General features: G+C 36.5%; 2 long non-coding RNA genes across 4 annotated transcripts; one reads left to right on the top strand and one right to left on the bottom strand.

Moving 5' to 3' along the window:
* The first annotated feature begins 3,546 nt into the window (after positions 1 to 3,546).
* Positions 3,547 to 5,924, top strand: LOC137238011 (uncharacterized). 3 transcript variants are annotated; one of them, XR_010949089.1, is made up of 5 exons: positions 3,547 to 3,743; positions 3,803 to 3,874; positions 4,656 to 4,852; positions 4,939 to 5,593; positions 5,658 to 5,924. It is a non-coding gene; the product is annotated as an uncharacterized lncRNA (long non-coding RNA). The 3 variants fall into 3 exon arrangements; XR_010949090.1 differs by having other exon boundaries at positions 4,931 to 5,593; XR_010949088.1 differs by having other exon boundaries at positions 4,656 to 5,593.
* A 2,080-nt stretch (positions 5,925 to 8,004) lies between these two features.
* LOC137236823 (uncharacterized) lies at positions 8,005 to 9,435 on the bottom strand. The gene is made up of 3 exons (XR_010948650.1): positions 9,304 to 9,435; positions 9,087 to 9,243; positions 8,005 to 9,027 (listed from the first exon to the last, which is right to left on the bottom strand). It is a non-coding gene; the product is annotated as an uncharacterized lncRNA (long non-coding RNA).
* Between the last annotated feature and the right edge of the window lie 18,369 nt (positions 9,436 to 27,804).

Here is a 27,804-nt window from a genome sequence, read left to right as displayed (position 1 = left end):
AACTTTCACAATTTGGAACCCTGTGGCCTGTGCTGGAACAAAATTGGCATGACATACTGGAGCAAGAAAACGTGTACCCTTTTGATTGATTCTTTGACTTTGTTGTTGATTTGCTGTTACTTTGTGCGAATGGACTACTAGTGTGCAGTTACTCAGAGACTCCAAATATTGACAGTGTCGTTCCAAGACCTGTGTACACTCCTCCCATGATGGCAACGTTTTAAATTCCAGCGATTCCTTCCATTTTTTGTTGGTCTGTTCATTGGATTTCTGCAAAACTATATAAATTAGCATAGCTTGGGATATTTGCCTGTCAGTACCTAGCGACGTCAGCGAACTATAAATATCAGAGGCCTTATCAACTACACAACAAATCAAATAATGACGATATACCTTCCAAAAATATAAGGGTATTGTATCATACCGTACCTTAAGTCGCTCTAAAGCCTTTGGGTAGTTTTCATTTGTCACCTGGAACGCATCAACAGTTTCTAAAGCTTGGCCTTGGAGACAATTTCGCAAATGATTGAATTTTTCAATATTTGTTAAATTGAACTCTCGATCTATAATTTGTTTGAAAGAGGTAATAAAGTTTTGATAGTTCGAATACTTGCCGTCAAAGGTTGGAAGCTTGAGCCGTGGAAGTTTTGACGTCGATTGTACTACGCAAGTTGTTATCTTCTGACAATTGCGTTTGAATGGCTAGTTTGGTTGTTATGTACTATTCTTCCAGGTCAGCGCGTCCTCCATCCTCAGCATCCAATCTTTCGATGTCAGTTTGAATTGAGAGAATCTGCTTAAAATAAGACTCGAGGATACCCAGGCGACATTTGTATTCAGCAGTTGAAAGGGGCTTTCCACCTGGTCGTAAACTAGAGTCAACGATATTTTTTATGCGCGTAATGTTTTTCTTGGTGCTAGTGCGTTGCTGTTTTGACTCTTCCAAAGACATCGTAAAGCAGAAAAAAATCAATGCAAAGAGAGTGTTTACTTATGTTGTTAACAGCAATGGCAAACCTTGTATAGATATGGCAGAGTCTCACCCGTTTACAAATGAATATATTAACAGAGGCAAATTAGGGCGAAGACGACGTAGCAAGGGCAAGTGGATGATATACAGCGATATGCGTTTGATGAGCGCACGATGAGCGAGCTATGATGAATTCAAACATGTATTTACTTACGGCAACCAATGTTGAAGACACTTCAACCAAAGTATTAGCAGCTGCAAGTTCTGGCGATAACGATGTACCGACGGCAAAGCAGGTGATATGCAGTGATGTGCACTTGATGAACGCACGACGAGCGAGCTATGCTGGCACTTTCAATTATGCTGATGTCCAGCGATGTAATTGTTGTAACTATAATGCGATGATGTTGCCTAATGGTGGAGTCTAATGCTGACCACCAATTCCAAAATCCAAGCGCAATTCGGTACCAAATAACTTACTCGTTTGCCACGATTGGGCGCCAAAAAATGTAGGATCACAAAGCGTTTTTTGTGACCGCTCAAATCTCCAAACAACAAGAACACTAATAATAGCAGCGACTATAACTTGAAAGAGGTGAGTAAACTGAGCGACGTGGTGGTCAGCTAATAGACTAGCTTTATTTTACAATTTCAGTTCCTTAAATATAATTCACATAATTCAATAAGTACCGATATTCTATGGTATATATTCAAACTTCTTAAAAGGTGGTTGTCTCTAATATATGCTTAACGCTATTTGTATAATTCATACATCTCAACATACATATGTTATAGAACAGCAATTTGCAAAAAGTGGGATCGCAGCATTCTTATGCTTGCTTTCTTGTATGCCTTGCCCTTGTTTAATGTGATATTATCAAGTGTACAAACAACAAATACGAGTGACTAACTATAGCGGGAGTATGTATGTAAATTTGTATGCAATGCAATGGTACATTAGCAGCAAACGAAAATAGGTTAGCAAATCAAAGTAAGCAATGCAAGTAAAATGATTGGGTGAATGACTTGTGTTATTCTGTCCTTGAATAGCTTAGGCATATAATTAAATAGTAGTGAGGTATGTATAAAACATATGTTCAATAAATGCAGCGGTTGCCAATCTATGACCCAACAGCGGTGTTAATGTTGATATTATTCTATCAAACAACCTTTTCGAAAAATATGACTTACACATATTTAAGAGCTGTGCTAATCAATTTTGTAGTACTTTATTAAAGAAAGAAAATTTGAATGATAAAACTTTGTTCAGTTCTTATCGTAAACTCAATGAGTGCGGTCATACACAGAGCATTTTTACCTGAATCTGCATTCGTGCAAACAAATAATCGTGTGAACTTTTTATTGCATTCTTATAAACAAATAGTTGTGTGAACTAAAAACAAAAACAAAAAAAAGAAACACAAACAACCTTATGGGTGACGAAAACGCTGATCCGGGCGGTATGTGCGATGACAGCGGAGGCTGGCAAAGCATGTACCAGCATAAAGCATTTAAGCGCAGAATTATTGAATCTCCAGATCTATCAAAAAACAACAAAGACCAAACAATACACCAAATACGAAAAACTGGTTTTCTTTGCTAGACACAAACACCCAAACTGATGTCAGCAATGCTAACAACAATAGTAATGAACAAGAACCAGCAACAACTGAGAGTGTCACTCATAAACCTCCCTCAATTTTCATACCAAATATAAAAGACATTAATAAAATGATCACTAGCTTCTCAGTGCTACTTGGCAGAGAAAACTTTACGTACAAGTCAGGGAGAGATGGACAAGCTAGAGTGATGCCCAAAAATATTGATTCCTACAGAAAACTAGTGGCTTATCTTAACACTAATAACATTGTTTTCCACACTTATCAGCTAAAAGATGACAAACCCTATAGAATAGTAATTAAAAACATTCACTTCTCTACAGCTAAAGAGCTAATACTTAACACATGAGTTAGCTCAAAAAGGCCACGCTGTACGAAACATTATAAACGCACGTACAAAACAACAAAAATGCCAATGTCAGTCTTCTTTGCTGACCTCGAACCATCAGCAAACAATAAAGGTGTTTTTGATATCAATTAGTTATGTAGTGCAGTGGTCAAAATTGAGCCGCCTCGAAAGTTTAACGATTTAGTACAATGTCATCGTTGTCAGGAGTTTGGACATACTAAACGCCATTGCAAAAAGCCATTTAGGTGTGTGAAGTGTGGGCTAGACCATCCGACCGTTCTTTGTGAAAAGATTCTCCACCAAAATGTGTACATTGCCTGCAAAACCATACCGCCAACTACAAGGGTTGTCGAGTTTATCAGGAACTTTATTGTAAACAAGATACAGTCAGGTCGGTCAACAGCAGATCTAATGCCATGTATACGTCAAATGCTGAGCAACTACTTCCCAATAACAACATAAGCTACGCAGTTATCACAAAAGGACAACAAAAAGCCAAATTAAACTTCCTTAACCCTAACGCCATAGTCGTAACCATACCCATATCCATAACCATCTCTATTGTGATCGATTAATGGTGCCATAACCGTAAACAGCTGACCATTGCTGTCACGAGCTGCGAATGTTTTGTTTATAAAAAGTGATTGTGCAAAGTGATTGCAAAATTTGGTAATTTTTAATCAAAATAAAGTAAAAGAAACATTTTTAATAGTATTTTTATTAATATTGCAACAAATTGGGTGCATATCTACATAGTGAAACAATTAGGTGGTGAATAAAGCCCCATATCTACACGTATCTCAATGTGAGCTGTGTACATATTAAAAGTTTAACAAATTAATAAGGATTTCGGTATTCTTACAGATTTAATTAAATATAGCACTACATATAGGCGAAGATTTATATATATTTGAGTGCAAGGACGTGAACTTAACAGTAATTATCTTCAAATAAAACACGGAAACTGCCACACAAAACCTTTTGGTGCTTAGAACCAGGGTTGACCATATATACCAAAACCAGCAAAGCGGTTGCATATCCTGAGGTGCTCTTACCTTTTGGTCTGTTGGTCGACCAATTGTTTGATATCGGCATTGAGAGCAATAATTTTTGGTAAAAGTCTAGTTGAGGGGTCGACTGCTAATACACTACCAAAAATTTCGAGTGTGGTGTCAAAAGACGCGCATTAATCTCGAGAATAATAATCCGAAGGCGGAAAAGAAAAATTGTATCTCTGTCCGGAGATATTTGCAGTTGAAGATGGCGATTTCCATGTGTTTGTACCCACAAGAAAAATTGTGCATCACCGTGGCGGTAGCCACGGTTATACCACACACCCGGACTTGGCATGGCATAGCCCAGGGTTATTTTTTATAAGCGTGGCCGAAGACCGCCAACGCAGAAAGGTGTTCTGCGCAAAATAATATGGATCCCACACCCCGGTTTCGGAGGTACCCGCGGGTCTTTTTTCGGTTTTTCTTTAATATCTATTGAACGAGTTAATATTTTTATTTTCCGCCTTCGGATTATTAATACTGATGTCAAGACGCGTCGTTTGACACCTCTTTCGATATTTTTGGTAGCGTATTAGCAGTCGACCCCTCAACTAAACTATTACCTAATTTTCTTGGTGTGGAAGAACGTTTATCCATTACACTTCAGTAAAAAATTTTCAGATATTAGCATCGTATATTTTATTAATTAGTATGATTTTTAGGTACTTGGCACATGGTATTCCTTTCAAAAAATAGCTTGCAGCCACAAAATTGGAAAGAGCACTGTGAGGATGATTGTGTTGGAGACTTGCGAGGCTATCTGGCAAACGCTTTGCCCAATATATTTAAGTGAACCCACAGAGCAGCAATAAAAAGATATAACAACTGACTTTCCCAAAAGTGGAATATGCCAAATCGTGTAGGTGCTATTGATGGAAATCACGTTGCTATAAAATGCCCTCCGAAGTCAGGATCACTGTTTTTTAATTATAAAAAGTTTTTCAGCATCGTCTTGTTGGCAGCATGCGATGCTAAATACCAGTTTACCGCTGTAAGCGTAGGAGCTTATGGAAGTCAAAGAGATGGAGGCATTTTTCATGCAACAAGGTTTGGAGAAGATCTGTTGGAAAATCGATTACCACTTCCACCAGATACTCCTCTTCCTTTATCGCCACAACCCTTTCCGCATTTCTTCGTTGGAGATTGTGCATTTCGCTTAAAAAACAATCTAATGAAACCATATCCGGGAAAGAATACGACAAGGTAACAGCGAGTTTTTAATCACAGACTGTCGCGGGCCCGCCGCGTTATAGAAAACGCATTTGGGATTTTGACTGCGCGATGGAGAGTATTGAAAGCCAAAATGGAGTTTTATCCTGAAAATGCAGAAAAAATCGTTTCGCATGTTTAGTGCTGCATAATTTCATTATGTTCCACGATACTAGTCGGTGGTATTGCCCAGAAAACTACACTTGCGGAGAAGGGGCGGGTACAGAATGGAGGAACGAACTAAGAACTTGTGGAGGTCCGCTGCGGACAGTACACTCATTTCGAAGAAGGGGCCGAAATAGTACATACGAGTATCGGGAATACCTTACCAACTACTTTATGACCAGTGCAGTAGCATTTCAAAATCACATCGAGTAATATATTTCAGGAGGTAAGAACGCAACTTATATACACTTGTCTAGAAGTTATTTCACATTTTGACTACCTCCTTATAGATCATTTCGGCGGAAGGCGATACACAACAAAACAAAGCAACAACCATTGCTGCTGCACAAACACAATGCTGCTACAAAATCACAAGCTTCTCAAATTATTTTAACATAGAATAATATAATTTATTTCATTTTTTTCTGTATACATACAGTAAAGAACGATATTGAAACAATACTTCATATATTTTAAAACATATATTATGGTTTTTTATATATAAAGTTAGTTCAAATAATTTCACTAAATAAAAAATTGGTAATAATTGCAATTCTGCCTCGTGTATATTAAATAGAGCATAATATAATACCACAAAGTTTGTATTTTGCATTCTTATTATAGTTATGCACTTTAGTGTTTACACATACTAATATTTAGTATAAAATGGAAAGTGCAAAATTCAAATTAAATATTTTGCCGGAAAACGAAAAATTTAATTCAAAATTTTGAAGGAAATCGAAAAAAATTTTTAAATACATATTTTCTGCACTTTCATAAATACGCAAATTTAGTTCATATAAATAACTTTAAAAACCCGTCACGAACTTTGAAACTTTTTGAGCAGAACTTTTAAAAAATCTCTTGTATGCAACTTTGTTTCTTATTCAATTTTGTTATAATAATGTGCAAGTTAGAAAGTGTTAAATTTTCATCCCCTAATGCATGAATAAAAATTTACGTTTGAGCTATTACTAACCAATGGGCAACAAAGCTGCATACTCAAAGATTACCTAAAAATCAATTCTGGCAATGTGTAAACCTTGAAACTTTAATATACGTATTAGATTTTTGTTATAGATTATGCTATATTTTAAATGAATATCAATAATAACACATACAGCTGTGAATACGACAATAGCAGTCTGAATTATAAACGCTATTTTTTCCTTTTATTTATTTTCGTTAATTTTAGAAATAACTTCAATGAATTGTATAACCAAACACATGTAAACTAATTTCGAAAACATTTTCGGGAAAATACGAAAATTCGAAAGGTGTTAAAAAATCTTCATGCAAATTTCAAACTTTTATTAAAGTTTTCAGAATTTTTTTTAGTATAAACTTTTGTAATCCAATCAATTTTAGTATAACAAAGGGCATGTTTGAAGTCTCTCAAAAATCGCATTAATTTTTGCCAATTTTTTTTCAAAGAGTGTTTTAGATTTCCTTCCATATAAATATTTACTCTTTGTTTGGAACCAAATCTAAAACACTCTTAAAAATAAAATTGGGAAAAATCAATGCGATTTTTGAGAGACTTCAAACATGCACTTTGTTATACTAAAATTGATTGGACTACAAAACTTCATACTAAAGAAAATTCTGAAAACTCTAAATAAAAGTTTGAAATTTGCATCAAGATTTTTTAACACCTTTCGAATTTTTGCATTTTCCCGAAAATGTTTGCAAAATAAATTTACATTTGTTTGGTTATACAATTCATTGAAGCTATTTCTACCATTAACGAAAATAAATAAAAGGAGAAAATAACTGATAAAAACATCAGTGATTTTCACTGCTGTTTTAGTGCTCGCAACTGTACATCAATATATGTTACGAATAAAACTATTTTCACTATTAATATGCGCAGGTGTTTACATATCTACTATTATAAAAATTTAAGTTCTTATCTGTGTTTCTTTGTTACATTATCACAATTCAATAGTCACCATATTTTTTTATACTCGAATTAACGTATTATTATATTAGGATAGGTCAACTTTCATGTTACATGCAATACAACATATAATATACTAATAAATAAAGAAATTAATGTATCACAATTCGATTTTCAATCTACATTTTGTACTTTCTTAGGAATTTCAAATATATCTACATACAAAAATTATTGCAACATTTTATCAGTTATTTGTTTCTTTTATTTAATTTTATTAATTTTAGAAAAAATTGGAATGTATTGTATAACGAAAACTATGTAAACCAATTTCAAAAAAGTTTTCAAACAAATTAGAAAATTCAATAAGTTTTTGAAAATCTTCATAAAAAATTAAAAATTTTTACTTGGAATTTAAAAAAAATTTTGAGTATGGAGTTTAGTAGGTTAATAAATTTTAGTCCAACAAAGTGCAATTTTGAAGTGTGTCAAAAATCAATGGGAATTTTGGCAGACTTCAAAATTGCACTTTATTAGACTAAAATTCATCAACCTACAAAACTCCATACTAAAAAATGTTCTAAAATATCCAAGTAAAAAGTTTGAAATTTTTATGAAGATTTACAAAAACTTCTGGAATTTTCTAATTTGTTTGAAAACTTCTTTGAAAATGGTTTATCTAGTTTTCGTTATACAAATAACCAATAAAATGTTGCAATAATTTTTACTACTGCTTTTTTTGAACAAAACTGTACATCCATTTATACATACAGTTTGTACTTTCATTAGGAATCAAACTAAACATCCCGTGGCATATTTGCAGTCGCATTCATATTGACATATTAAATATATCACGGGATGTATTCAGATTTCATTACAATTTAAAAGGAAATTAAATAGAAAAATCAGTCAATTTCTTTATAAACTAAAAAGATAGGTTTTGCTATTGAAAGGCTGGCGTTAAAAAGCGTAAAGAGGCAGACATACAAATATGTATAAAAAGTGGATACACAAAAACTTCTTACCTACATATATTTGTATGCCTGTCTTTTTTGGTAATTGTTTACTTTAGCTCCAAACTGATAAAACACATCCAGAAATGTTGGCAGAGGTGTCGGGTGACGGGTTTTGACCTCGGTATAAATAATCCAAGGCGAAAATTAAAAAGTTTATTTCAGGCAATAGATATTTTCAAAAACTGGTTTCAAATTTTCATGTGGTTGTATTTTTGATGATTTTGTTGTAGACCACAATTACGCAGAAATAATTTAGATCGCGTACCCGGCGTTGGATCAGGCTCTCGATTTTGGCTCAACCGGGGGGTTGTTTGTTTGTTTCTGAACACCTTTTGATAGAAGCAAAATGTTTTATTCGCCTTCGTATTGATCCCGCGGCCAAGGCCCGCCTTTTGACATCCCTCCCGACATTTTTGGACGTGTTTTAGTGATTGTGAGCTAAAGTAAACTATTACCCATTTGTAGTGCCAGCCTTTTAGTTTTAAAAAATGGCAATCACCCTACTGGTTGTCACACAAGTATTCCACAATATCTGCTTCGTTGTTCTCCTCAATCTGAGCTTGCATGACTATCTCAGTGCACCGTTGTCACCACCGCCTGATTGTTCTTCTTCAAACTTGATATGACGGACTTATATCGGCACTATAATTCTTGCGGCGAGCTCTACACGCACATTCATCCCTAAAAGTGGGTGTATTTTTGCCACCTTCAACACTTCTGGTTATATTTTGAGAGCTATGCCGAATTCTGTTGTAATAGAAAATTTGTTCATAATCAAACATGTTAAGTAATTCCATTATACTTACGGTCGGGGTATAATGTGGGCTCTTAAGAACTGAAGACTCTCTAAGAAAACCCACTGCCTTCCATCAGACGCGCCACTTCCTGAAGTGTTTTTACTGCTCCTTATCTCTTTACTAAACCGCTCTCGTAAATTCCCCCATCGCCTTACTGCTACTGCCACTATTGGGAATAATCATACCTATGTACGCACATATTATAAGATTATTCATTTTTCCTTACAATCCACACCTAAATTCTCTGCTATATCCTTCCAACCGGCACTTTTTTATTTGCGTCCTTAAAATCCCGGTTTGCCCTGTCATAAAGGCATGGGAAATCGCGTACAAATTCAATTAATTTGCAGTCATCCATTATGATCTGCATAAAAAATAAACGAAATTAATTTGTCTTTCAAATAAACCAAACAAAAGAATTTTTAATTACACAAACAAAAAATCGGCAAACAAAAAAATTATACACACATACACAAAATGGCAAAAAAAAATAGTCGAATGAACAATCAGCTGTTTGTGGATATGGCAGAAAACCAAAATTCAATTGGTTGGCTATGGTATGGTTATGGCGTTATCGTTATGGTATAGCACCATTAATCGATTACATTGATTTCCATAAGGTAGGTCCGATCAGCTGTTTTATCTGGTTATGGTTTTATGGTTATAAGTCACCATTAATCGGGCCTAAAGCCCTACAACAACTAGCCATAACAATTTTGAAAAACTAGAAGCTCTTATCTCTAAGCAAATTGAGCTAACCTCAGCGCTCATGACAATGATGACGTCCCTTCCATCTAAATTATGCAGTTAAGCCTTAAGTTGGCAATATGGAACGCCAACGGACTCAGTAATCCTAAATTAGAAGTAGAACATTTTATGGTAACTAAAAACGTAGAAACGTTAAAATCATACAAACAGACAAAATTGGTTAATTCGTTTCTTTGAAAGTTTCTTTGAAAACCGCCGTACCAAGCATAGATTTAACACATAATTGCATACGAAGTATGCAATGTGTAAAAGATTAAAATATGCAAAAAGAAAACAATTGGGAAAAACTTTACAACAACGAAGGCATGACGTAGCTGAATGCGTTTATAACCATTTCAACTATCGTAGGAGTGCGAGTTCGACTCCCACTCCCGGGAGAAAAGGCTTTGAAGAGATTTACAAGGTATAATCGAAACAGCTGTCGCCTTGTCCGTCCTAATGTCACGTTGTTTAAATTTTTCCCAAATTATTAAATAAATTATAAAATTAAAAAATTGCTTCAAATAAATGTTTTCATACATTTAAGAAAGCAATATGGGCAATCCCCGATTATTAAAATCATAAAAACGTAGACATACTCATGATTTCTGAAACACACTTTACCAATAAATCCTCTTTCAAAATATATGGTTTCGATACCATTACCTGTAACCATCCCGACGGCAAAGCTCACGGTGGTGCTGCAATAATTATTAAGTCCGTATCACTGCCCTCTGTTCAAGCAGCATCTATCGAAATCACAAGCATTAGTGTTGGGATTGTCGTAACGGCACTATACCTACCTCATCGTTTCAGCATAAGCAAGCAGACATTTAACACGTTTTTCAACAAACTGGGCCCCAGATTTCTGGCTGGTGGTGATTTCAACGCCAAACACCCATGGTGGGGTTCACGTCTTACTAGTCCCAAAAGTCGCGAGCTATACAAAAGTATAACCGAAAATAGATTCAACGTTCTGTCCACTGGCAGACCCACTTATTGGCCTACAGATCCTAACAAAAATCCTGACATAATTGACTTTGCGGTGTATTCTGGAATCGACCCAAGTCCGAGATAGACAACATTGAAGACCACAGCTCAGACCACTCTGCTCTCATCATAAATTTCAACATGCCTGCTTTCGTCAATAGTCAGAAGCAACGTATTTTACATAAATGATCTAACATAAACTTGTTCAAAACTTGGCTAGAATCGCACATAAACCTTAATATGGAAATAAACTCAAAAAGGGACTTAGATGATGCTGTAGAGAACCAGCAAAGTACATAAAGCCGCTTTCTTAGCTTCATCTCATGATAGCAATAAAATTTTCCAACCATCGAGAAAAAAGCTACCCTACTCAGATATAGTCTCTGAGCTGGTAAACAAATAAAAGAAGGCTTCGTAGAATCTGGCAAAATACTAGGGACCCAAATGACAAAACAGCTCTTAACAAAGCAACCAAAGAGCTTAAATCCAAATTGGCTGAGTTGAAAGATGAGGCTATTGGAGAATATCTGAGGAATGTTGATCCAAATAAAAACGATGAGCACAGCATCTGGAAGGCCACTAAATACTTAAAACGACCTCCTGTGCGACAGATCCCCGTAAAAGACGTTAACAATTTATGGTACAGATCAAACGAAAGGAAAGCACAAGCCTTTGCCAATCATCTTAAAGCCACATTTCATCCATTTGATCTTAACAGTATCAGCCACCGTCAGAGTGTCGAAGCATTCATCGACTGCCCGTGTCCTATGGATACACCCATACCCTCCGTAAAAGTCGCGGAAGTTCAGGCAGAAATTTCAAGAAGAAGAAAGGAAAGCACAAGCCTTTGCCAATCATCTTAAAGCCACATTTCATCCATTTGATCTTAACAGTATCAGCCACCGTCAGAGTGTCGAAGCATTCATCGACTGCCCGTGTCCTATGGATACACCCATACCCTCCGTAAAAGTCACGGAAGTTCAGGCAGAAATTTCAAGAATAAAAAGTTCAAAATCTCCACTTAGATAAGAGACTTACTTGGCATGAACACATTAAAGCCAAGAGTTTACAGCTCAAAATTAAAACAAGAAAGATGTACTGGTTGCATGGCCCAAAATCTCAACTTAGTTTTCAAAATAAAATTCTGCTTTATAAAACAATGCTAAAACCCGTTTGGTCGTATGGCCTCCAAATCTGGGGCACTGCACATAAAGATCTAAAAACAGCAATGGTTATAGACGAAATTAAAAGATACAGCACACGATATATCGAGAGACTACACAACCATCCAAACCCACAAGCCGTTAACTTGCTAGACAACAGCGAAGAAACACGACGGCTGCAAAGACTGCACCCCTTAGACTTGCCTCTTAGATCCTAAGCAAATATGGGGCCTTTCTCTCGTATAGCCTTTGAAGTTTCTCCGCCCCGTAAATACAGCTGTCGGTCGCAACGAAGATGTGTTTACGGGGCGGACTAGTTTTGGGGGTTGTATGGGAGGATGACCTGGAGTTTGATCGTGCATGCGGAACGAACAACACGTAACCAGATATTTCTTCTCGTTTTTTTTTGCCTTGTGCAAAAGTAAAAATCTAAATAAAATAATAAATCTTAAATATTAAAACAACTGCGGCAGTGATTTTAAATCTGCAGAAATAGCGATTAAGAATTATGTGCGAGCGCAATGCGCTTGACTCTGTATTTAATAAAGTTATAAACTCTAAAAAAAATGAGTTAAATAGAAAAAGGAAAAATGACAACGTGACCGAGAACACAATGTCAAAAAATTACAAAAACAATTACTACGCTATACTAGACGATGATCTAGAAGAGTGTAATGAAGCATTTGAAAAATTTAAACAACATGTACACAGTGAACAAACACGAGCTAATAATGGTCCAAACAACAACAATAACCCATCAACTAGCGCAGCAGCAGCCGAAGCTGCACCTGCTAATGTAACTCAAAACAATGAATCGACAGTAATTACAAATGTCAAAAGCAAGAGTAATAACAAAAACATCCCACCTATTAACACATTTGATATAGAATCAAAAGAAATAATCGAACTTATTAAAAATGGTCTAAAGATAACACAATATAAAATTAAAGAATACAACCAAAATAAATTAGCGATATACTTAACAAACCTTGACGATTACAAAAGAGTTCGCGGCTACCTTGAAAAAGCCAACGTCAAATATTATTCATATACACCTAAATGCCTAAAAACAAAAACTTATTTACTGAAAGGCCTAAAGGGCAATACCAACTGGGAAGATTTTCTCAACGAGCTTTGCAGCTACCAAAACGACAACCTCAAAATTCTTAAAGTAAGCCCATTTACCACTAAAAAATCAATACAGCGAAATATACAGCTGCCAATATTCATGGTCCAAGTATCCGCTGAAAGCAATATTAACGAATTGAAAGCAATCAATTGTATTTTATACCATTGCATTAAATGGGAGCATCTACGTAGACCTCAGATCCCACAGTGCAGAAACTGCCAAAACTTCTACCATAGCGCCGCCAATTGTAATATGCCACCGCGATGTGTGAAATGTAGCGGAACGCATAACAGCAAAGATTGCCCTCCCTCAGATGTAGAAAATACAGAAAAGGAAAACTTATACTGTGTACTATGCAAAAAATCAGGGCACCCCGCATCCTACAGGGGATGCGAAATATATAAGGAGCTACAACAGAAATTAAGACTGAAAAAGCAAAATCTAGCTATAACTAAGACTAACAGCACTAACAACCCAAATATATTCACTAACTCTAACTTAAGCTATGCAAATGTAACTAGAGAAGCTCACCGAGCATTAAACACTCCCAACGATCAAAATATTCAAAACTCATTTCTAGTAGAATTAAAAAATACAATTTTATCCTTAAGCAATCAAATCACAAACCTTCAAAACCAACTAGAACTGCAGACGGCTAGAGTCGATGCAATATGTGGTTTAATGGACTCAGTATAAGCGTTGGACCCATGTAGGCTATTACTAAATCCCAATTAAACATTATTTCCCTTAACGTCAACTCTCTCATAAGCTTATGTAGGAGACTAGATCTAAGTGAATTTCTGAAAAACAAAAACCCAGACATATTATTACTCAATGAAACTAAATTAAACCCGAAGCACAAACTAAAATTGGTTGGATATAACTTGATAAGGAAAGATAGGCCGACCGGCATGAGAGGTGGTGGACAGGCAATACTAATCAAAGAAAACATTACATTCACCAAAGTCTTTAACCGCAAAATTGATCATCTGTCATGCCTTGAAACTTGCATAATCAAAATACATATGCCCCCGAATAACATATTATATACAATAGCAGCATATTACCCAGCAGGAAATAATAACGATGTATTTAAGACAGAGTTTAACACAGTTTTCGAAGCTTTAAACCTCGAGCAACTCAATCACTATTAAATATTAGCAGGGGACCTTAACAGTAAGCACATGGACTGGGGAAATGCCCAAGATAATCCTAAGGGCAGAGCATTAAAATATTGGCTTATCACAAATGAGTTAAAATTTAGATGCAATATGTATGCCTCTGTATCACCTTCATACATGAGAGCAAGCTCTTTTTTGGATGTCTGCATTGCTTACCACAGATTAAATATACTAAAATCCAACGACACCGTCAACTGTTTGAAATGCCTTCAGTATGACAGCGATGACAATGCCATAGAAATTATAGCTCGCAGAGACGATAACTTTTTTACACTACTGGCCAACACAGAAGAGGCAACATTGGACTACAAAAAAACCAATTGGAAAAAATTCAAAAACACCTTGACTTCAGAACTCCAGAACATTATCCGAACACCAGAGAATAGAAACCTAAATAATATTGAGATCGACCACCACTTGGACAAGCTAAACAATATTATTCTAACTGCCATAGAAAAGAGAGTCCCGAAAACAAAAATTAACAGCATTACTCATAACCTAACCAAAATACCAGTGTTAAAAACATTACTTCTAGAAAAAAGTAAAACTCTTACCAATATAAAAAAATATAACCGGCTACAACTACAGTGCTCTTTCAGCAACATACAACAAGAAAAGACAAAACTAAAACTAATCAAGAAACTAATCCAGGAAAATATCAAAATACATATAAACAACCAGTTAGAACATAAGCTCTCTCACATTAATACCAGCGATCCATCAAAAATATTCACTGTTAAAAAATCGTTTCTCAAAAATCAAGATGAGACCATCAGTCACCTTTCTATCCCCTTTGATGCATCCGAACTGATGCAAGAAGCGAGACTAGATAGTTTTTTAATTGAAAAAAATTTGGCAAGCAACAGCTACATTATTAAAAACAACAAAGACATAGTAGATGTGATTGGCGTCCACTTCGAAGCAGTCCACTCTTCAAAACAGAATGTGCGCACTAACCTAGTTCACTCACAAGTTGAAGCATGCTTCAATGAGTTTTTAAGGACAAAAACTTTATTTGATAGCATCGAATCGCAGAAAACAACATTTAGCAATGAAAAAAAAGCAAATGATCTTAACGAAGAACAGACTGAAAGTTTCTTCATTCTTTCAAACGACCTCGCAGGGGTATTCGCAAATTTGAAAGGTAAATTGTCATCAGGCTTAGATCAAATACCAAATATCATTCTAAAAAATCTTCCCTCAGAGATAATTTTAGAATATTGTACTTTAACAACATGTTGAACAATGCATATTTCCCACCTTGTTGGAAAAAGGCTAAAATGATTGTTATACCAAAAAAAGACAAAGAAAAAAATAATATTAAAAACCTTAGGCCAATCAGTTTGCTTCCAAATATTAGCAAAGTCTTCGAAGTGGTAATAAATATGAACATCAATAGAATACTCGAAAATAACAACCTGGTCAGCCCAAAACCATTTGGCTTTAAATATGGACATTCGACTATTCATGCGATCAACCTACTAGTCTCGGAAATAAACTGGAACTGGAATAAAAAAAATGTCACAGGAGTTTGCTTCCTTGATATCGAAAAAGCGTTTGACCAAGTTTGGATAGAAGGACTTATAACAAAACTTATCGGTTACAAATTTCCTCTCCATCTGATTATATTAATTTACAATATGCTCTGTAATAGAACATTCTCGGTATGGATAAATAATATAAAAAGCAGTCGAGACTACTATATAAAAAATGGATTACACCAAGGAACTGTAAATGCCCCCGCCCTGTTTAATATATTCATACTAGACCTACTGCATAAATTTGACAATATAATAGCCTTCGCAGATGATGTTGTTATTTATCACCTAGACAGTAAAATTGCCAACATAAATACACATCTCCAACTTAAATACAATACTGTAGAAGAATATACAACGGACTGGCATCTCAAATTAAACACCAACAAATGTGAAAATATCCTATTTCGCCCCCCATCAAAAAATGCAACACTAACATTAAAAAAATTGGAAAAAGTTTAAAATTAAATCTGAGATCACTAATATCACAATTCAACAAACTGATAAAGTTAAATATCTCGGCATTTACTTAGATAAGTTCTTGTACTACAATCACCACATTAACAACCAAATAAAGAAAACAACTAGAGCATATTATGCTTATAAGAAAATGTTCTCGACGAAATTTCTGCACAACAGACTAAAATCAATCATGTATCAGTCATTAGTAAGACCTATACTCACATATGGGTGTCCTATTTGGTATAACTTGTCACCATTATACATGGAATTGGATAGAAGGATTTTGAGATCATGCACTTCCTTATATAGGACAGAAAAAAGTAATTATACAAAATATGTAACGAATGCAAAAGTGTATAACACAGCCAAAGTACCCAGAATCGACTGTCATATAATAAATCTAACTAGGAGCCACATAATGCGCTGTCTTTACAATGATAATAACACTCTAATACGTGCACCTTACCACGAAAGCGATGAATATTTCCTTTCAACCATTAAAAATGGATTTACACCACCGGAATCATTCCTCTTTCTTGATAAGAACGGTTTTATACAAAATAAGGACCATATACCGATTATTTATCACATATTTAGAAGAGCCAACGATAAAACAGTTACGTCAAAAGCCCTTAACAGAGAAAATCAACGTTTTGACACATACATCTCCCCCATAGACAAAAAAGAAGCCCTTTCTATTAATAAAAAATGCTGGTGGCTAAACAATACGCAATCGTAAAAACTCATGTCGGATACCCGACATAACTTCCTTTTAAACCATTTTATCTTCTATTAAAAATAAGCTAATCATGCACCGATTTTACAGGTTTTTTTCTCTGCAATATAATCATAAAATATTATAAAAGCTTCAAATTAAAGCAGACACATCTAAATACCATCAATTAATAAAATGTTACTATATGTATATATCTATAAGAAGCTCGTCATGTACTTGAGAACTCGTCTAGAGTAATTGTATAATTGTATTATATACTTAAAACTATTGTTTATTTTAGTACATAACATTATTAATACCAAATAAATAAACAAAAAAAAAAAAAAAACAAATGGGAGGATGATTTTAATGTAATGTATGTATATAAGTTAATGTATATATAAGTATATACATACTCCTAGTTGATTTACATAATTCGAGATTTACGGTTGTATGTACATGGAAGTCACATAATAATCCTTTTTACAGGACAAATTGCACTTAATGCATCAATGTAAATGTAATGTTATAAAATTTGCTTATTGTCTAACGACAGATTGTAAAAAAAAAATTTGTTGTGGGCTGCAAAGCTTTCACCAGAAGGTATTTTAAGCGGTGAAACAAATAGTATTGTGCCTTTAGTTATGGACTTGTTTCCGTAATCTGAATTTGATAAAATAGAGAAAATTAATTCTGAATTTAGAGCTTTAGCAAAGCATGAGAACCATAAAAAAATTCAAGAATTTAAATATATGCAGCTTTTGGGAAGAAATAAGGTCAGTAAAATAGAATTAAATGCGCCAATGTTTTTCAATATTTATGGAATAGTTCAATGCATTTTGTTGATTCCATATTCATCCGCAAACGTAGAAAGGATATTTTCTATACAAAATTTAATTAAAACGAAGTGTAGAAATAGACTTCAAATAAACACAGATTCGAATGAGTTATTAGTATAGATATAGGCGACAATTTGTCACATTTTATACCTGAATCTAAATCTTTTGTACATAACATGTTTTTATGAAATGTTTTTGCATTGAATGCAGCTGTTATCATTTTTAAAAATTAATTTTATGTTCCTTACTATTACTCAATAAAGAAATGTGTATATATATACATACTTGTACGCTTTGATCGATAAACTTCTTTTAGTGTTTTTACTGGAAAAGTATTTCTTAATAAATCATATTTCCCCTTTATACTACCTTTAATTTGTGTTAGAAAGTTTCCTGACTAAAACAGTTTTTGGATAAAGAAGCAGAACATTACTCTAGTTTGGTTCAAATTCGCATCCGAAGACTTTTGGTACATTTTTGAATGATTAGGTACATTTTTTTCCTCGTTCGATACAAAATGAAAAAATGCATTTATCATCCCTGGTGGAGACTACCGAGAGCAGGGGGTCAGTTCCTAACTTGTGCAAAACTGAAAAATGTGCACTCATTGAAAACTCATTTACACATACAATTTACACTTTAGATTTTCATGCGATGCTGTAAATTATTTTGTACATTGTTTTGCTGAATGGGCGCTGAATGTAAAAGTCTTATGTCAGTGAGGAAATATTCATCAAACGCCATGAAAACAAAAAAGCCATTCTGCAACAGTGCGTATGAGTTTTGAATGTCACAATAGTGTACACTGGCTGCCAAGAAAACTCACAAAGTTTTTATCAGTGTGTTTTTTGTTCACATTTTTACTTTACAGAATCAGAATTTCACAGTTTACACAATTTGTTGTGTACACTTTAAAACTCACAGTTAGCGAATAGGGCCCCAGTAGCTGAGAAAGATAACGCAGGCGATCACATCGTGTTTTTTCGATATGTTCACCAACTAGCATTAATTACTCTGTAAAGATTAAGAGTTTTTTTTTTTCTCTTATTTTATTTTATTTTATTTTTTTGTGTTTTTTTTTTCTTTTTTTTTTGATTGTTTTCTCGACTTGTCTAAGTCAGAGAGCATGATCGCTTTGTTTCTTATTCATTTTGCATAATTATTTATATTGAATTCTTTTGCGTTTCTTTTGCGTTTCTCATCTTTTTTTTTTTTTTTTGTGATCTTATATACAGCTTATATTAAGTATATTACATACGCTTTAATGCAACTCTGTATTATATTAGTTTTACTCTGTATGCTCTCACATACAAATTTACATAAGTACTGAATACTAACTCTCTTGGAATTTCCCTGTTAAATCAGGCCACCCATAGCGAAACGATACAAAGTGGCCGCATGTTGACATAGCTACAAACATAAATAAAAATCCCATGTACTTTGTTTTTGTAAATTCGATGGACAAATGTCAAAATCGTACTGCGCCGGAAGTTGATGTATCAAATCAAATAAAAAAAGTTTATAATCAGCTGTTCCATGCTGCCACCTTGTATCGTTCCGCCATGAGGCCACCACATAACACAAACATACATACATTATACCTAACTGTAATTACATATAGGTAGTAAGAAAGAATGTGAATAAAGAGTCAGTCTATTTTTGGCTACGGAATATAGCGATCGATTTTCTATACCAATAGGACCTAGTGACATCAGTAGCGACAGCCGCCGCCAAAACCACAGTGGTGAGCCCGCGAATTAAATACGCATATACATACATATAAGAAAAACTGTACGAGTTTTTAACTAACGTGGTACGCGGTAACAGTCCCAAAATTATAAATGCCTGAGGACAATCAATTGAATAGCCCCAATGCGGAACTAACTGAAGCAGCACATAACTCCGCAAACGAGCAGAGTCTACAAATGTCGTACAACGCGTTATGGTAAAGGTGCCCCCTTTTTGGTCAGAACAACCAGAAATATGGTTTGCGCAGGTCGAGGCACAGTCCGGAAATGCCTCAATTAGGAACGAGAACGCCCGCTTTAACACGGTGGTAGCAGCCATCGAGTCAAACGTACTCAGCCAAGTTTCGGATGCCATTTGGAATCCTCCCGAGGTTGGTAAATAGAAAATTAAAAAAAAGTGTATTATCAAGCGTTTCTGCGACAGTGAGCAGAAGAAGATAAAAAAATTGCTGTCAGAAATCGAACTGGGCGACAAAAGGCCTCCACAATTACTACATGAACTAAGTAACTTGGCGACAGACAAGGTAAGCAACGAATTTCTTAAGTATTTGTGGCTACAACGACTGCCTCCGCATGCCCAAGCAATTCTTCAAGCGTCCAGCTCAAATTTGCCAGATTTGGCAAAGCTAGCGGATAAGGTCATGGAAATTGGGGAATACCGCCAATTTGCCCCTGCAACAGTCGTATCTTCAGGCACAAGAGATGTTGCTGAAATTAATCTTCTCATATAGCGCATGGAAAGGCGATTTGAAGAACTTTTATGAAATAACGAGCGTGAAGGCAGACATGCTTATCGAAAAACAGGGAATAAACAGTCTAAAACGACGAGAACATACACCGGCACAAGCCAATTCCGACATTTGCTGGTATCATTTAAAGCATGGCGAAAATGCCCGCAAATGCCGTCAACCATGCAATTATACAACAAAGCAGTCAAAAAATTAATTACTCCGATCGATGCAGCTAACTACTGTTCACACACAATAGCACGTCTTCTCATATAAGATAGCAATATTAACATGAAATTTTTAGTGGACACCGGTGCCGACGTGTCGGTGCTACCACCCCAAAAGCGCGACGCAGCCCAGAGCTCCCAAAAACTAAACAAAATAAAAATATTTACAGCAAACGGGTCAGCAAGTAAAACGTTTGGTGAACGACGAATAAAACTGTCTCTGGGCCTTCGCCGATCGTACGAATGGAGTTTTGTAGTTGCAAATGTCACATCTCCAATCTTAGGTTCCATTTTTCTTCTTCGATTTGTTGGTGGGCATGAAACGAGGTAAGCTCATCAATCGGAAAACACTTATAGAAACAGCAGGAGCGACTGCCAATGTAAATGCAATAAAGATTTTAACATACAACATAAATGATAAATTTGCGCAACTGTTGAGTGAGTTTAGAGATATAACCATTCTCAGCACAAACCGAAAACCAGCGAATACAAACGTCACACACCACATCACAACAAATTGTGCACCTGTTTTTGCCCAACCCGCAGGTTAATGGGTGAAAAATTAGACGCAGCCAAGAAACAGTTCCAATATTTACTCCAAAAAGGAATCTGCAGACCATCGAAAAGTACATGGGCAAGCTCGCTACATTTGATACGTAAACCCAACAAAGAGTGGCGACCATGCGGCGACTATAGCGCCCTCAACGCGATAACAGTACCGGACAGGTACCCCATCCCATTCCTTCACGACGTCACAAGTATATTGTATGGGAAAAGTATATTTTCGTCAATGGATTTACAACGGGCGTATCATCAGATTCCCATTGAGCCCAGCGAAATCCCAAAGACAGCGATAACGACGCCCTTCGGGCTATACGAGTTCGAATATATGACGTTTGGGCTAAAGAATGCCGCCCAAACATTTCAAAGACATATCCACGAAATACTGCGTGGAATAGACTTTGCGTTCGCCTACATAGACGACATTTTGGTAGCGTCTTCGTCTATGAAAGAGCACGAAAACCATTTGCGAAAGATATTTTAGCTGCTACGCCAGCACAGTTTAACAATCACCGTCGATAAATGTCAGTTAGCGCAACCTGAAATAAATTTTTTGGGCCATACTATCACAGCGGCAGGCCTCAAACCGCCTGATGTAAAAGTGGAAATAATTAGAAATTTTCCACAGCCGACCACAGCTCGAGAACTAAAAAAATTGTTATGCATGATAAATTTCTACCGACCTTTCCTACGCAACGCTACCGTGAATCAAAATAAGCTACAGTCGCTCATCGACGTTAATAAACGAAACGATACAAAACCCATAAAATGGACCATTGATACCAATGAAGCATTCAAGGCATGCAAGGAGGAGCTAACGAACGCTGCGTTGTTAAATTACTTGGCACCAAACGCCGCGTTAGCGCTTAGTGTCGACGCCTCAAATGACGCAGTCGGAGCTGTTTTGCATCAAAGAGTGAACGACGAAGTCCAAACGATAGGATTTTATTCAAAACAGCTAACTAATACTCAAAAAAAAATATTCCACGTACGATAGGGAATTAACCGCAGTTTATCAGGCTGTCAAACATTTCATGCATACACTCGAAGGCAGGGAGTTTGTGGTGTTGATAGACCACAAACCTCTAGTATACGCATTCGTACAAAACAGCGAAAAAGCATCACCTCGACGTGCGCAGAAACTTGACTTTATAAGTCAATTTACGATCAACATAAGGCACATGCCTGGCAAATATAACAACATAGCAAATTTGATATCCCGCATACAAACCGTCATCACCAGGGACCCTGTTGATTTTGAATCTATTTCTACAGCACAGAAGTCCGACAAAAAGCTAGAATCACTCTTAACCACAGGTAAAGAAAATAAAGCAATGGCACTAAAAAAGTTTGTCATTCCAGATTCAACATCATGGATTTATTTTGATATTTCACATGATAAAATTAATCCGTACATACCCGAACCGTGTCGTCAACAGGTAATCACAGCATTGCATACCTTAGCACATCCAGGTGTAAAGGCGACGCAAAAACTAGTAACGCAGCGATATTTTTGGCCGGGAATGGCAAAAGACATTGCCAGTTTCGTACGCTGCTGCGTCCCCTGCGAAAAAGTGAAAATTCAGCACACCTCTACGCGACTACGTAATACCGAGTCAGCATTTCGAACACATTAACGTTGAAATTGTGGGGCCGCTGCCGACTTCTCAAGGTAATCGCTACTGCCTAATGTGCATCGACCGTTTTTGTAGGTGGCAGGTGGCGATCCCGTTGGCAGAAATCACAGCAGAGAGCGTTGCGTTTGGGCTCGTTAGTGGATGGATCGCTGCATATGGGGTGCCGCTAAGATTCACAACTGACTTGGATCGACAATTCGAATCAGCACTTTTTAAAGAACTCACACAAATGCTTGGCGTAAAGCGCCTACGAACAACAGCGTATCACCCCCCGCGCTGGCACCGAACATTAAAATCAGCTATCAACAGCTACGCTTCAAACGACTGGAGTTTCATTTTACCACTGGTGCTACTTGGATTGCGCTCAAAGACAAAGCAAGATATAGGTACCACCCCCGAAGAGATGGTATACGGCGCTCCGCTCAGACTTCCCGGCGAATTTTTACAAAAATCAACATGTGATGCCAGTGAACAGAGTTTGTTGAAAAGTTACGCAAGGAAATAAAGCGCTACGACCCTCGCCGCCGACACACCATAGCACACCTTCAACTTTTATACAACCGAAACTTAAGGAAGCAAAATTCGTTTTCGTGCGAGTGGACCGCGTAAAATCTCCACTTGAACCATCCTCCGAAGGACCATTTGAGGTGGTCGAACGCTGTGAAAAATATTTCAAAGTAAAATTGTTTAACAGAATCGTCAACACTTCAATTGACAGATTGGAAGCGGCATATCTCTGCGACCACCACAACGCACAATCTGCTACAGAGAATGAGCGACAAAAACAAAAACAAAAGAAAGATAGATCGAAAGAGGATGCCACCGGTTCAAACTCAAATTTACTACCAGCAGACAGCGAAGCGAAAACAACAAGGTCCGGTGGAATTGTGCGATTGCCAGTACGATTTCATTAACGTCTGCACTATAGGGGGATTATTGTGGCGTGCACAACGAAATACATGTACTTAATTCCGCAGAAAGTACACAGCTTATCTTAGGTATATTACATACGCTTTAATGCAACTCTGTATTTTACTAGTTTTAATCTGTATGCTCTCACATACAAATTTACATAAATACTGAATACCAACTCTCTTGGAATTTCCCTGTTAAATCAGGCCACCACATAATACAAACATACATACATTATACCTAACTGTAATTACATATAGATAGTAAGAAAGAATGTAAATAAAGAATCAGTCTATTTTTGTCTACGGAATATAGCGATCGATTTTCTATACCAATAGCACCTAGTGACATCAGTAGCGAGAGCCGCCGCCAAAACCACAGTTTTGACAAACTGCAATAAGATGGTATCAAATATTATCGAAAATAAAGATGTTGCAGGGACGAAAAACCATGTGAAGCAAGCTTCACAAAATTCTAGTAGGTCACATTCACCACATACCACAGCAGAATTTGTTAAACTACCACTGCCTGTATTTGTTATTTAACAATTATTTGTACACTTTTCACTCAGCTAATGTGTTCAGAATTTTAACCTTTACTCTCTAAAACTCCAATCAGCTCTCTAAAACTCCAATCAGTGTATTACTGTGCTTAAATTATGTTAAAAATTGTGTTAAAGTTTTTGGTGTGGTGAAAGTGGCTTAATAACCAAAGTGATAGCTTATATGAAACTGACTTTCAAAATAATACTGCTATTGCTCGCTAGATATCGAAACTGATTATGGCGCCTCTACCGCTGGTGCTTTTATACTCTTTGATTTCCTCGTGGCATCTTCTAGGCGCTTCCAGAATTTACTTAGTTGGCGCCATATAATTATAACTACATATGCACGTATATAACTTCTCATATGCGTGTATTTGTGAGAGATACTTCAACAATTACAATTGCATACTTTTGGGAGCATCTCTTCTCTGCTGCGTGTACGTACATATGTGTAGACATAATGTTTAATTCGTTTATGTAGATCAAGTGTCGGCAAAAATGTTGTGTGGATGTATTAGTGAGAGCGCTTTGGACGCACGAACCAATTGATTCACTGATCATTCGCTTGTTATACTGCAACGGCTAAGCACGCAATAAATAATAAATTATTGATGCGCACAATGGCAAGCGAATATTTTATGTTAAATTCCACTTGCATATACAAATAGATCCCTATAATTTTCCTAATAAATACATGCTTTTTTTTCTATTACTATTAATATTTAAGACTGACACCTGATTGTTCTAGAAATAAATGGGCAACAAAACTATATATACACAAAACAATTAAGAATTTTGATGAAAATTCGCCGAATTATAGAGAATTTTTAATATTATTTTCAAATAAAATTTACAGTTTCTCTATTAGATCCTGTTGCATTTTTTCATATTAACCCTAGGACTTATACCCAAGTACAGGTGTGGCCAGTAGCTACTTTGGAGTGATGTAGCTCCTAAATCGCTAAAGATATTGACTTGAAATTTTTGATCTAGGAACGAAGTAAATCTACGTCGATTGGTGTCTTATTTGTCATGCTAGGTCCATGCATTGATGAGATATAAGCTTTCAAAATTGACTCCTACGACTTCTTATACCCGGGTACAGGTGTGGCCAGTAGCTTTTTTTCTCGTTTTTTCTCATTTTTTGAAGGAAAAAAATTTTTATTTATTATTTTCTTTATAAAATATTATTTTATTGATTATTTCTTATAACTAAATATGCAAACAAATTTAGATTATTCAATTGTCTTCATTATTTTCACAAATATTACATGTAAATGTATTTGAAGAATGCTGTATGCATATTGGGCGCTGACATATTCTGCACATGTTACGCGTTCGTCTTCTGTGTTGGTCATGGATGTAGCAGAGAAAACAGCTTCCAACCTGCTGTTTCTTTGGTTTTGCACCAGCAGCTGCAGACGTTGATCTCCTATTGTCAGCACTTCCTTGCAAGGCCGTACTTATGAAACTCGCGACTGCAATTTTTGTGTTGAAGTTCCGCATCACTTGCTGATTCACCGACCGCTCTTTAATTATGGGCATATACAGTTCCTTGGCGAGCTGGCGAAGAAATCTCTTACGCTTCGCATTGGTGCATCTGATGTTGAGATTATTCTCATAATATATGATGTACGCTGCCAATGCCGTCAAATCAATCATATTGAAGAATAGGGACAACGGCCACCGCTTTGTCGTCCTTTGGCAAGTATATTCCCCAAGCAATTGGTCCATCACGTCCACTCCTCCTTTTGTCTTGTTATAAAACTCGATCATTTCTGGTTTGCCGCTTTCGCCAATGTGATCATCGTCATGCATTGATGATAGTAATATAACTGCCTTGTTTTTTTTTTCGGCACATAGGGCGGCCACCGTGGTGTGATGGTAGCGTGCTCCGCCTATCACACCGTATGCCCTGAGTTCAACTCCCGGGCAAAGCAACATCAAAATTTTAGATTTTTCAATTAGAAGAAAATTTTTCTAAGCGGGGTCGCCCCTCGGCAGTGTCTGGCAAGCGCTCCGATTGTATTTCTGCCATGAAAAGCTCTCAGTGAAAACTCATCTGCCTTGCAGATGCCGTTCGGAGTCGGCATAAAACATGTAGGTCCCGTCCGGCCAATTTGTAGGGAAAAATCAAGAGGAGCACGACGCAAATTGGAAGAGAAGCTCGGCCTTAGATCTCTTCGGAGGTTATCGCGCCTTACATTTATTTTTTTACATAGGAGCAAATGGATATGTTGGGCCTAAAACCGAATGTACTTGATCTCTCTGCACGATCTTTGTGTGCCAACATCTCCTTTGGTATGTAGGGCTTATTTTTCCGCAGAGTTCCAACTGCCGTCAAATTCATGGATGACAAGCTTTCCAGTAGATTTAGGGATGTAAAAAAATTGTCCACCGTTATATTTCGGCCGGTTCCATGAAATCGACGTACTAAATCATTGACCACGCGTTCACCCTGGTTAGTTTCCCGTCCCGTAGGTGCTTGGCCAGTATATATTTGTCCATGCAGTCGATATGCGTTTTTGGCATCACATACCCACCACACTTTGATGCCATATTTTGCCGGTTTCGATGGGATGTATTGCGTAAAACGGGTGCGGCCACGATATGGAAAGAGCTGCTCGTCTACCGTTAGATATTCACTTGGCTTATATGACTGCTCAAAGTTGTAGTTCATCATGGTCCACAGCTCGGATATTGGTGCAGCTTTGTCAGTTACCAAACGTTGTGCCCGTGTGTTGCCATCGTCAAACCTTATAAATCGCAGTATGGCCTGAAAGCGGTTAATGTCTATTGTCGCACGATATAATGGACAATTTTCCACCGACCACAAGTCCGGCGCACATTCGGCATTGCTGCGGTTAGCGCCAGTCATAATAAGCACTCCAATGAACGTATACATTTCGCTCAAAATAACCTTCTTCCATGTTTTTGGTTCCGCCTCTGGATGTTTTGCGTTTAATTCCGCATATGTAGCTTCTGTTTTTTGTTGGTGTAGCGTACTATAATATCCACCATTTCCGGAGTCATAAAACATTTATATATATTGACACCATAGTAGTTGATCTTGCGGGCCCACTTCGCTGTCGCAAAATATTTTGTTGCCTAGTTTGGCGTGCAAGTCGTGGCTGTGAGCTCCATATGGTACTATCACGTGCTACGAATTCAGCTGCACGCAAACTAATCTCCTCAGAATCATCTGCAGCATCGGATTCATTTTCAGATTCTTCGTAATCAGCCTCATCTACCTGGGCATTGTCAATTGTGTAATCAGGGTCTTCTACATCCGTTTCACCCACGCCATCTGCTACTGCTACTTGTCGCTTTCATCATCTTCAGGGTCGGAAAATAATTCATCATCTGAGATTTCGTCAACCAGGTTTTGTGTGTACTGCTCTTTTTCAGCGTCAGATAATCTATATAAAAATAATTAATTTTTATTCCATTTTTGAAATTATATTTGAGTTATGTGTATTTACCTCATATATTGATTCCATGTTCCTTCTGCTATCCATGTTGTAATATTTTAAATTTTTTCTGACTTGTTATTTTCACAAATATAAATCAACTTCACACTTCAAAAGAACGCTTTACAATGAACAT

Source organism: Eurosta solidaginis, chromosome 1 (genome assembly GCF_040869045.1).
Source record: "Eurosta solidaginis isolate ZX-2024a chromosome 1, ASM4086904v1, whole genome shotgun sequence".
Lineage (NCBI taxonomy): Eukaryota > Metazoa > Arthropoda > Insecta > Diptera > Tephritidae > Eurosta > Eurosta solidaginis.
This window is presented reverse-complemented; position numbering and strand designations above follow the sequence as displayed.